Below are 12,142 nucleotides of genomic sequence, written 5' to 3'. Positions count from 1 at the left end.
ATTTTTCGAAGATCCCAGTTATCCAGCTTATCTTCTGCAGTTTGTGTGTTGTTGGTTATGCTTTGTATCCTGTTAATGCTGTGTATTAGGGCCTGTAGCATTGATCCTGTTTTTTCTTCTATGAACTTCATAGTTTTTGGCTTTATATGTAGGTCTTTGATCCATTTTGAATTAGTTTTTGTATATGGTGTGAGGTACAGGTCCTGTTTCATTTTTCTGCAGATGGACATCCAGTTTTGCCATCACCTTTAGTTAAAAGGCTGTCTTTTCCCCATCTAATGGACTTTGGGCCCTTGTTGAAGATCAGGTGACTGTAGGTGGATGGATTTACATCTGGGTTCTCAGTTTACATTTAGGTTCTCATTGGTTGATGTATCTATCGTTGTACCGGTACCAGGCTGTTTTGACTAACTTAGCTGTACAGTAGGTCCTAAAGTCGGGTAGTGCAAGTCCTCCTACTTTATTCTTCTTCAATAGTGCTTTACTTATGTGGGGCTTTTTCCTCTTCCATATAAAGTTAATGATTAGTTTTTCCATCTCTTTAAAGAATGTTGTTAGTACGTGGGTTGGGATTGCACTGTATTTGTAAATCGCTTTGAGTAAAATTGTCATTTTCACAATGTTTAGTCTACCTATCCATGAGCATGGTATATTCTTCCATTTATGTAGATCTCTTTTGGTTTCTTGCAGTAGTGTTTTGTAGTTTTCTTTGTATAGGACTTTTACATCTCTGGTTAGATTTATTCCTAAGTATTTTATTTTTTTAGGGGCTATTATAAATTTTATTATAAATGGTATTTGTTTTCATGATTTCCTTTTCATCTTGTATAGTGCTACTCTGCTGAATCTTTCTATTAGTTCCAGTAGTTTTCTCGTGGAGTCTTTTGGGTTTTCTATGTATAGTATCATATCATCCACAAATAGGGAAATTTTAACCTCTTCATTACCAATCTGGATGCTGTTTATTTCTTTTTCTTGCCTTATTGCTCTAGCTAGGACTTCCAGCACAATGTTAAATAGGAGTGGTGATAAAGGGCATCCTTGTCTTGTTCCTGTTCTCAAGGGGAGTGTTTTCAGCCTCTCTCCACTAAGAATGATGTTGGCCATTGGTTTTGCATAGATGTCCTTTATTATGTCAAGAAATTTCCCTTCTATACCTATTTTATTGAGAGTTTTTATCAGGAATGATTTTGGAGTTGGTCAAATGCCTTTTCTGCATCTATTGAGATGATCATGTGATTTTCTTTTCTTTTATTTCCATGGTGGATTATGTTGATTGATTTTCTAATGTTGAACCATCCTTACGTACCTGTTATGAATACTACTTGGTCATGTGTTGTTAATTTTAGTTATGTTTGGTATTCTATTTATGCCATGGATATTAGGGCTCCTAGTATTGTCCCTGTTTTTTCTTCCATGATCCTTATAGATTTAACTTTGTGTTTAGGTCTTTGATCCATTTTGGGTTAGTTTCTGTTTACTGTGAGATATAGGTCCTGTTTCATTTAAAAAAAAAATGGACATCCAGCTTTGCTAGCACTGTTTGTTAAAGAAGTTGCCTTTTTCCCGTTTAATGGACTTTGGCCCTTTTTTCAAAGATCTGCTGTCCGTGGGTGGATGAATTTATGTCTAGGTTCTCATTTCTGTTCAACTGGTCTATATATCTGTTGTTGTACCAGTATCAGGCTGTTTTGACTACCGTGGCTGCATAGTAGGTTCTGAGATCAGGTAGTGTGAGGCCTCCTGCTTTGTTGTTCTTCTTCAATAATGCTTTACTTATCTGGGGCTTCTTTCCTGTCCATATAGACTTGGTGCTTAGATTTTCCCTCTCTTTGAAGAATGCTGTTGGAATTTAGATTGGGATTTCATTATATCTGTAGATCGCTTTGTGTAGGATTGACATTTTCAGAATGTTGAGTCTTCCTATCCATATGCATGGTGTATTTTTCCGTTTATGTAGGTCACTTTTGGTTTCTTGCAGTAGTGTTTTGTAGTTTTCTTTGTATAGGTCTTTTAGGTTCCTGGTTAGATTTATTCCTAAGTATTTCATCTTTTGGGGGATTGTTGTAAAAGGTATTGTTTCCCTGATTTCCTTCTCACAGTTCTCTTTGTTGGTGTAGAGGAATCCTACTGATTTTTGTGTATTGATCTTGTATCCTATTACTTTGTTGAATCCTTCTATTAGTTCTAGTAGCTTTCTTGTGGAATTTTTGGGATTTTCTATGTATAGGATCATATCATCAGTGAATAGGGATAGTTTTACTTCTTCCTTAACATTTGGATCACTTTATTTCTATTTCTTGCCTTATTGCTCTAGCCAGGACTTCCAGCACAATGTTGAATAAGAGAGGCGAGAAAGGGCTTCTTTGTCTGATTCTCATTTCAGGGGGAATGCTTTCAGTCTCTCTCCATTGAGTATAATTTTGTCTGTTGGTTTTGTACAAATGCCCTTTATTATGTTGAGGAATTTCCCTTCTATTCTATTTTACGGAGAGCTTTTATCGGGAATGGGTGTTGGGCTTTATCGAATGCCTTTTCAGTGTCAATTGAAATAATCATGTGATTCTTTTCCTTTGTTTTATTTATGTGGTGAATTATACTGATTGATTTTCTAATGTTGACTCATCCTTACATACCTGGTACAAATCACACTTGGTCATGCTGTGTTATTTTTTTGATATGCTATTCAATTCTATTGGCTAGAATTTTTGTCTAATTTTCTTTTTTTGTGGTGTCTTTGCCTGGCTTTGATATCAAGCTTATGTTGGCTTCATAGAGCACATTTTCTGTATTCTGAAATAGTTTGAGTAGTATTGGTGTGAGCTTTTCTTGGACTGTTTCATAGAATTCTCCAGTGAAGCATCTGGGCTGAATTTTTTTGTTGTTGGGTCTTTTTTTTTTTTTTTTTTTAACCTCTTCAATCTCTTGTTATAGATCTGTTCCATTTTTCTACCTCAGTTTGTGTTAGTTTAAGTAGGTAGTGTGTTTATAGAAATTTGCCCATTTCCTCTAGGTTTTCAAATTTATTGGACTACAGTTTTTCATAGTATTCTGTTATGATACTTTTTATTTCAGTTGGTTCTGTTGTAATGTCACCCATCTCATTTCTTATTCAGGTTATTTGCTTCCTCTCCTGCTTTTCTTTTGTCAGCTTGACCAATGGTTTGTCGATTTTGTTGATCCTTTCAAAGCACCAACTTTTGATCTTGTTGATTCTTTCTATTGTTTTTTCTGGCCTTTATTTCCTTTATTTCTGCTCTAACCTTTATTATTTCCTTTCTTCTGGTGACTGTGGGCTCTGAGTTGTAGGGCTAATGTTTTTATTTTGACCCTTTCTTCTATTTTGATTGTGCTTTTATTGCTATAAATTGACCTCTGAGCACTGCTTTTGCTGTGTCCAAAAGGTTTCGGTAAGATATGTTTTCATTCTCATTTGATTCTAGGAATATTTTGATTCCATCTTTTACTTCTTCTATCACCCAGTGGTTTTTAAACAAGGTGTTGTTCAGTTTCCATGTATTTTTTTTCCCTTGCTATTCCTGTTTCTGATTTCTACTTTTATGAAATTACAATCAGAGAAAATGCTTTGTATTATTTCAATGTTTTGGATTTTGTTAAGGCTTGCTCTGTGGTCTAAAATGTGGTCTATTCTGGAGGATGTTCCTTGCGTATTGGAAAAAAACGTGTGTTTTACTGTGTTGGGTGGAGTGTTCTGTATATGTCTATAAGGTTGAATTGGTTGATTGTGGCATTTAGATCTGTATCTTTGTTAAGCTTCTTTCTAGATGTTCTGTCCTTCACTGAAAGTGGTGCATTGAAGTTTCCTATTATTATTGTGGAACTGTCTATTTCTCTTTTCAATGTTGTTAGAGTTCATTTTGTGTATTTTGGAGCCCTGTCATTGGGTGCATATATATTTATTATAGTTATGTCCTCCTGGTGGATTGACCCTTTGATCATTGTATAACGTCCTTCCTTATCTTTTATGGTGGATTTCGCCTTAAAGCCTATTTTATCAGAGATTAATGTTGCAATTTCTCCTCTTTTTTGGTTATTGCTTGCTTGATACAATTTTTCCATCATTTGAGTTTTAAGTTTGCTTATGTCTTTGTGTCTAATGTGTGTCTTTTATAGACAGCATATTGATGGGTTGTATTTATTTATTTTTTAATCCATTCTGCCACTCTCTGTCTCTTTACAGGTGCATTTAAGCCATTTATCTTCAGTGTGATTATCGATAGGTATGAGTTAACTGCTGTCATTTTGTTGTACTTTCTTGTGGTGTTGATGGTTTCTTCGTTCTGCTTAATTTTCTGTGCTGAGTTCTTTTTTTTTGTGGGTTTTCTTTGTTGTTGATTTTGTGTTTACTGAGTTTTTATGTTTTTCTTCTTTTCTATTTTGATGAATAGGTTTGTTAACTTTCTTTGTGGTTACCTTGAAATTTACCTTTATCTTTCTAAATCAAACCAGTCTTTTATTTCTTGATATCCCCTTGACTCCCTCTCCATATGAAAGCTCTATAACTACACCATTTATTCTCCTTTTTTTTAATTTTGAGGTTGTCTTCATTTACAGATTGGCATCTCTGATTCCCTGTTTTCAGTCTTTTAGCTTTATTTTATTTTTGAGAATTCTTTATCTGGGTTGGTTTCGGGCTGGTGCTGTCCTGTGTCCTAATCTCAGGTTGTTTTCTGATGTTGTTAGTTCTCTATCTGAAGGATTGCCTTTAGTAATACTTGTAAGTTTGGTCTTGCTTTTACAAATTCTCTTAATTTCTGTTTATCTGGAAGTGTCCTAATTTTGCCATTGTATTTGGGAGACAGTTTTGCTGGATATATAATTCTTGGTTGGCCATTTTTTTATTTCAAGGTTTTATGTATGTCATCCCAGTGCCTTTTGCCTGCATGGCTCCTGCCAAGTAATCAGAACTTAGTCTTATTGGTTCCCCTTTGTAGGTGACTTTTTGTTTTTTCTAAGGTGCTCTCAGAATTCTTTCTTTGTCTCTGGTTTTGGCAAACTTGATTATGATATGTCTTAGTGACTTTCTTTGGGGGGGTCCATCCTGTGTGAAGTGCATTGAGTTTCTTGGATGAATATCTTCTGGTCTTTCATGATATTAGGGAAGTTTTCTGCCAGTAAATCTCTGACAATTCTCTCTTATGTTTTCCATTGCCTCCTTCTGTTCTGGAACTTCAATCGTGTGCAAATTTTCCTCTTGGTAGTGACCCACATAAGTCTTAGGCTTTCTTCATTTTTCTTCATTCTTTTTTCTGCTTTTTCATCAAGCAAGTTAGTGTCAAGGGATTTGTCTTCAAATTCACTGATTCGGTCTTCCATTGTTTCAATTCTGCTTCTATATCCTTCTATTGAGTTATCTAGTTCTGAAGTTTTATTGTTAATCTTTTGAATTTCTAGTTCCTGTTTTTGTGTGGTTTCTAATCATCTCTTTGTTTAAAAAAATTTATTTTATTTTATTTTTTGGTTCTTGTATTATTTTCCTGAATTCTTCTATTGCTTTGTCTTTGTTTTCCTTGATTTTGTCTACATTTTCCTTGGTTTTGTCTGTTTTCCTTGATCTTTTTCTTGATCTCTTGGAGTGCCCTGTACATTAGTCTTTTTGAATTCTTTATCAGGTAGTTTTATTGCCACTTCTTCCTCCAGAAGGTTTTCTGGTTCTTTATTTTGGTCCTGCTTCTTTACGTGATTTGATATTGTTTGTTATCTTTGAGGCATCAAGAAGTTATTATATTTATTTATTTATTGTGTGTTTGCTGTGTCCTGAATTTTTATTTTGTTTTGTTTTGATATATCTAAGTAGGCTGGACATATATGCTCTTCTGGTCACTAATCTGGCTGCATTGAAACTCTCACCTCCAGTCTCTGGGTGAGTGGGACAGCAACTGGGTGTGTGAGTGAGGGTCACTGTTCACTGATCTTGCAGGGCTGCTGAGGACAGAGCTGACATTACTGGTGAGGTGATGTATCTGTCCAGCCAGTCTCCTAGACATGGGTGCAGGGGGCATTCTCCCTGGTTGCTGGGTTGAGTATTGTGTGTGTGCTCTGCCAATTGCCAGGTGGTCGGGGTGAGGGTGCCTGGGTCATTTGTCACTGGTTGGGTGGTGTGGAAACTGTCACTGATGGCCCTGGGCAGGCAGAGCTAAGTAAGGGTGTTTGAAGCAGGCACAAGCCTCTGGTTGCAGGGTGGGGGGCAAATCAGGAGGTCAGGCAGGGGGATGCCACCTGTCCATGAGTGCCTGCTTGGAGGTTGTGCCCCCGTCTGCTAGAGCACATTGTGGGCACAGTTGTGCAGCTGGTGTTTGGACCCCTGGTGCAGGTGGCTGTAGGGAATAGGAGGCACTGCCAGTCCTCGGGTCCCTGATGCAGGTGGCTGGAGGGAGCAAGGGGCAATGCCAGTCCTCAGGCCCTGGGCATAGGTGGCTGGAGGGAGTGGGAGGCACTGCTGGCCCTCAGGCCCCTGGCTCAGGTGGCCAGAGGGAGTAGGACAGACAATTGGTCCTCAGGCCCCTGATGCAGGTGGCTGGAGGGAGTAGGAGGCACTGCAGGTCTGTGGGCCCCTGGCACAAGTAGCTGAATGAAGGGGCAGGCAACTCCTGTCTGTGGGCTCCCCGCTTAGAGGGAGGGGTGGTGGTGGGTGCCACCAGACTGCAATTGTGTGCGGGAAGAGGGGATAAGCAAGGAGGGTGGGGGGCCCCACAGACCCTCAGGCCTCTTATCATGGGGAGCTGGGGTGAGTGCAGTGGAAGGGATGTGTGCACTTAACTTTTGCAGTGGATGGGGTGTGTGCACTTAACTTTTGCCTGACCCTGGATGTGAGTGCAGAGTCACTCCTGCTTGGCTGCACCAGATGATGAGGGCTTTGGCTGGGATTGCTGCTTGCTTGGTCTCAATATGGCCAAGCTGCACAGGCTCAGCTAATAGGGCACCAGTAACCCATAATTCTTCATGTCCATTGTTTTTGTACCATCTATCCTTTCACTTGGAACTTGGTCCCATTCTTCAGCCTTGTCTTTGATGCTCAGGGTTCCAGGTGTCATCTATATTCAGTTCACTTGTTTTCTTGGGTCTTTGTTGTAAGAGAGATGTTATGAAGCATCTGACTACTCTGCCATCTTGGACTGCCTCCTCCTCAACCACTCTTGTCTTCATCACTGGTCTCTCTCACTCCTCACTTTCTTTTCTGGCATCTTCTGTTCTTTTATGAATTATTTTTTCAATCGCTCTAATTTTCTGCTGCCCTTCCTCCATTCCTTCATCTCCCTCCCACCTTGTCATTCTCTCTCCAGCATTTTCATTTTCTCAACGTTTGTTGCCTCTGTCTCTCTTCTTTCCAATTCTCTGTGTCATCTCTGTCTCTTGTTGTCTGTGCTTCCCTTGCCCTTTCTTTATCTGCTTGTCTGTCTGTATGTCTCATCTCTCTCTGTTATATTCTTTCTCTCTGCCATTATTTGTCTCTTGTGTTGTTTGCTACATGGCGGGTGCTCAGGAAATGGACATCAGACAGGGTTCCACAGGAAACAAAGGAGACCCTCAAATTAGATAATTTGAAGAGGGTTTGGTGATGAGACTGTTCACAAAAGTGTTAGGGTCTAAGGGTACCACAAGGGGCAATGCAATACCCTGGAGCTAGTAACAGAGGGTGCAGTCCCTGTGTGGTGGAAACAGTTAACATGCTTAGCTGCTAACCAAAAGGCTAGAGGTTTTGAGTCCACCCAGAGGTACCTCAGAAGAAAGGCCTGGTGAGCTACTTCCAGAAAAATCAGCCATTGAAAACCCTATGGAGCACAGTTCTACTCTGACACACATAGGGTTTCCAGAAGTTGGAATTGACTCCATGGAAATTGGAAAAAGTAACAGAGGAATGAGGGGAGGGAGGGCTAACAGAGCCTGGAGGAAAGAATTGTGGAGAGAGGGGTGCTTTGAGATGGGCAATGACTTTCAGGTGAGGGACATAGTCAGCCTGAGGTGGTCATGTAGGGAGGAGCCAGGAATCAATGCTCCTGTCTCACTCTCCTCCTCCCTACACTCTCCCTCCCATTCTTTGCTGGTGTTTTCTATTGGCCAACCCCATCCGAAAGCCAGAGGGCCCAGGATCCCAGTGACGTTGTTCATGCAGGTCAGCCTCTTGGGACAGAGATCTGAATGGAGAAGCATTAGAGTGGGCCTGAGGAGCCCAATACCTAGTGTTAGTTGTTATGGTAGTTGTGGTGGACATTGGTATTCTCTCGTCTGTCTGTCACATATTGTCTCTCAGGCTTTCTCTTTTGCTTCAGCCTCTCTTTCTCTCTTTCCAAAATAAACTTGTAATCAGGGTCAGGGGTAACTTCTCCTGTAGACCAGTAGAACTGTTTGAAGTGAAAAGTTTGATCTAGCAAAATCAACTAAGAGAAGACACTGTTCTTTCCTCTGGGTTTGATGGACCTGCCCGGCATCAACTCCCTTGAGATCTGGGAACAGCACCTATGTTCATCCTGTAGGGTGGGCTGACTCTACCATGGGTCTGAAAGTGGGTATGTGGCCCAGGCCTGGCTAACTAGCATATTCCATCTGCCCTGGCTACAGTGATTGGTTCAAGGGATGGACATATGACCCAAGCTTTTCCAATTAGACTTTATTCCAGGAGTTTCTTTGTCATGTGAGGAAATAGAACCACTCTTTTCTTCTTGGATTGCAAAAAGATAGGGTATAAGTTGGGAGCTTCTGACAGCCACCCTGCCATTATATGGGAGAACCACCTGAGGGTACAATGAGTGCAGAAGAAAGCAGAGCAGAGATATGGAGAAAATGAGACTGAATCTTAACATTATTATATGGGCATCTGGATCTAGCTATTCCTGAAGCATACTTTTAGTTACATGAGCTATTAAACACCCCTTTTTGCCTAAATCAATTTCCGTCACTTGCAACCAAAAGAATGCAGTGGAAATGGTTATAAGAGAGATCATCTGACCAGTGACAGTTTAGGAAATGTGAGAAATTTTAGCCTTTAGTACTTAAGCTTTTTCTGTGATTTAGTATCCACAAAATAGATAGGTTATTATCTGTGTTGAGCATAACTCCAGCGTTGAGCACAACTCTAGTGAGGGCTGAGTGACCTTACACACATATTTTTATGTGCAATTTATAATAAAACACATATTCTCAGCTGATCCTCCCAGCTATCCAGTGAGGCAGGCAGAGCAGATGTTAATGTTCCCATTTCCCAGATGAGGAAACTGATGCTCAGAGTGGGGCAGTGACCTCCCATGGCAGGTAAGGCACAGACCCTGAATCCAGTGCTTTTCTTTGTCCCCTTCATTACACTGTGGACGGTAGCATCCGCCTCACAGAGCAGGAGAAATAATTCTCATTGATTCTTGAGATGTACAGGGGCCCCCAAAGCTGAGTACAGGTGCTATTTCCTGTCCAGCTCCATGATCTATAGGTCACTGCAGTCTCTGCAGGAACAGGGGTAGAATCAACTTCTCCCTCTCCCAAAAAGGTGGCTCGTGGTGAGAAGCTTGGAGGAGAGGCTGCTGCTCTTCTGAGCCCAGGGAGACAGAAACTTCCTTATGAGGAGCAGACGCACAGGGGAGGGAGAAGCTGGTGAGGGAGGATAACACCCAACCCGCTCCCACCCAAGGCATGGACACTCAGGTCAGAAAACTGGCCCAATGAGAGGATGCAGCCTGACTCAGGGGGCAGAGTATAGGGTTTGTGTTGGAGTGTTGACTGTCGTTTAATCTCTCTGTGTCCTCAGTTCCTTAATGCGAAGTGGGAATGCTGTCCACCTCAAAGGCTTTGTTAAGTGCGTGGCACAGGAGAGCTGGTGGTTGTCAATAACATAGCTCGTTTATGTTGACTGCTGAGGACCCAGCATTTTATGGTCTCCCTCTTTACCTATGGAGCCCTGGTGGCGCAGTGGTTAAGAGCTTGGCTGTTAACCCAAGGGTCAGCATTTCAAATCCACCAGCTGTTCCTTGGAAACCTTATGGGGCAGTTCTACTCTGTCCTACAGTGTTGCTATGAGTCAGAATTAACTCAAAGGCAACGAGTTTGGTTTTTTTTGGAGTTTCTGTTTACCTACAGGTTCCACAATAAGTTTAGGGAGAGTGAGATTCTCACCAAATTTGAAAAAGCAGTAAAATTTGAATATGATTTATTCCCACCATATTCAAAAACAAACAAATAAACAAACCTGACCGCTGATAAACTATTCATGCAAACAGGCTTGTGTGCAATTGAGTTGAAATTGGATGCAAAGGTTACAAAGATACTGGGGCTGCACGGAGAAAGTTCTAATAATTGCCAGCATTTTTTGAGCACTTAGCATCTTCCAGGAACTCTTAGGTCCTTCACGTGCATTCTTCATCTCCACAACATTATGGATTAATGCCCCCATTTTACAGACAAGGAAACTGAGGCTCAGAAAGGTGAGCTAAGTTGCCCACTCTTGGGTGGTGGATCCAGCCAAGTGGTCTGGCTCCAGAACTCAGATTTTTGACAACCATGCCCTACTATTGAGTGCCAGGAACTTTGTCTACATTGTCTCATTTCATCTAATAATAATTCTGCTAGCTCAGAATAATAAGATTTAATGTAACTAGCATGCGTGCAGTGTTTTCTATATGGCAGACCCTGTGCAAAGCACAGCCCTTTCATAATCTTGTTTAACCCTAACAGCCCTGTGAGATAACCCAGTTTTATAGACAAGGAAGTAGAAGTTCAAAAATAAGGTTCAAACCACTCTCAGGAGAGTGTCCAAGCTCCTTAGCCCGGTATTTGAGGCTTAGGGGTTCCCTCATGGCCTGGCTCCCTCTATAGCTTCATCAGCTGCCTTGTGTAATCCGCTGCACCATTTAGAGTCCCCTGAGAGCATCCTGGCATTTTATGCCCCTGAGCCTTTGCAAACCCTGCTGCCTAGGCGCATTCTCGGTCTGGGGCTCTCCAGGCTCCTATCTGTCTGGTTTGCATTAGATGCTGGGCTGCGTGGAACCTTGGGCTCATTAGTGGTTTCGTCGCCCAGGCTGGCGCCTGCTAGATGGTAACAGTTTATTGTTTCCTTGCCTTTCTTTCTTCTTTTTGTCTCCCCCCCCACCCCTTTCTTTATTGTTTCAAATTTCCACCTCATGCCACAAGAATGCAAAGGCTGCCGCAGTCCCACTGGGACCCGCTCACAGTCACCCGCACCTCTCAGTCCCCCCCCCCCCCAGCAGCACACACTGGGTGCCACAAGCTGCAGACCCACTGGACCCTCCCCCACGGGCAGGACTCACGGGGAAACTGGGCTGTGCGTTTCCCTGCTCCCCACACTCCACACACACATACACCCTGCACCCTTTTCTTGGGGTACCTGGTGTAACACAATGTTAGCAGGCAGCTCTAGAGTCTCTGACTCTTTTTCCCTCCTGCCCATCCAGTTGTGAATTCTGATCCACAATTCATTCTTTCACTTAACAACTCTCCCTCTCCTCACCTGCAAAACGAATGTATAAGAGCATATGTCCCCTGGCATTGACGTTAGGCTGGGAGACGAGCGTGAGTGGGAGGCGCTTGTCTCAAACAGGCTTAATAAACAGTAAACCCGAACAGTAGGCATCGTTATCATTCTCCTGCGGTCAGGGACAGCCATTACCGCTGGGAGACCGCCTGCCTCGGTAGCTGATGAGCATTCTCACTGGGACCCAAGGTGCAGTGTCAGGCTCTCAGTAAGGGGCATTTGCGTTTATTGTCGCCATCATTGTAGCTATGTTGTTGTTAGCTGCTGTCTAGTTGGCTCCAACTCATGGTGACTCCATGTACGACAGAATGAAATGTCGCCCAGTCCTGCACCATCTTCATGTTCGTTGGTATGCTCCAGCCCATTGAAAAAAAAATTGTTAAAGCCGCTGTTTATTTTGAGTGCCTTCCAACCAGGGGGCTCTTCTTCCAGCACTATATGAGACAATATCCTGTTGTGATCCATAGAGTTTTTTTTGGCTTTAACAAACAGAAATTTATTTTCTCACAGTTTAGGCTTACAAATCTGAATTCAGGGTGCTAGCTCTAAGGGAAGGCTTTCTCTCTCTGCTCCGAAACAAGAACCCTGTCTCTTCTGAGCTTCTGCTTCTGGGCAATCTTCAGGTGGCTTGGCATATGTCTTCCC

At 41.9% G+C, this 12,142-nt stretch overlaps 1 long non-coding RNA gene across 4 annotated transcripts in view; it reads left to right on the top strand.

Moving 5' to 3' along the window:
* LOC126072689 (uncharacterized) overlaps positions 1-12,142 on the top strand; it is a 98,352-nt gene that overhangs the window by 64,220 nt on the left and 21,990 nt on the right. The window lies entirely within an intron of this gene.

The sequence above is a fragment of the Elephas maximus genome, chromosome 3, assembly GCF_024166365.1.
Source record: "Elephas maximus indicus isolate mEleMax1 chromosome 3, mEleMax1 primary haplotype, whole genome shotgun sequence".
Lineage (NCBI taxonomy): Eukaryota > Metazoa > Chordata > Mammalia > Proboscidea > Elephantidae > Elephas > Elephas maximus.
Note: the sequence above shows the minus strand (reverse complement) of the source record. Positions and strands in the feature narration are given on the sequence as shown.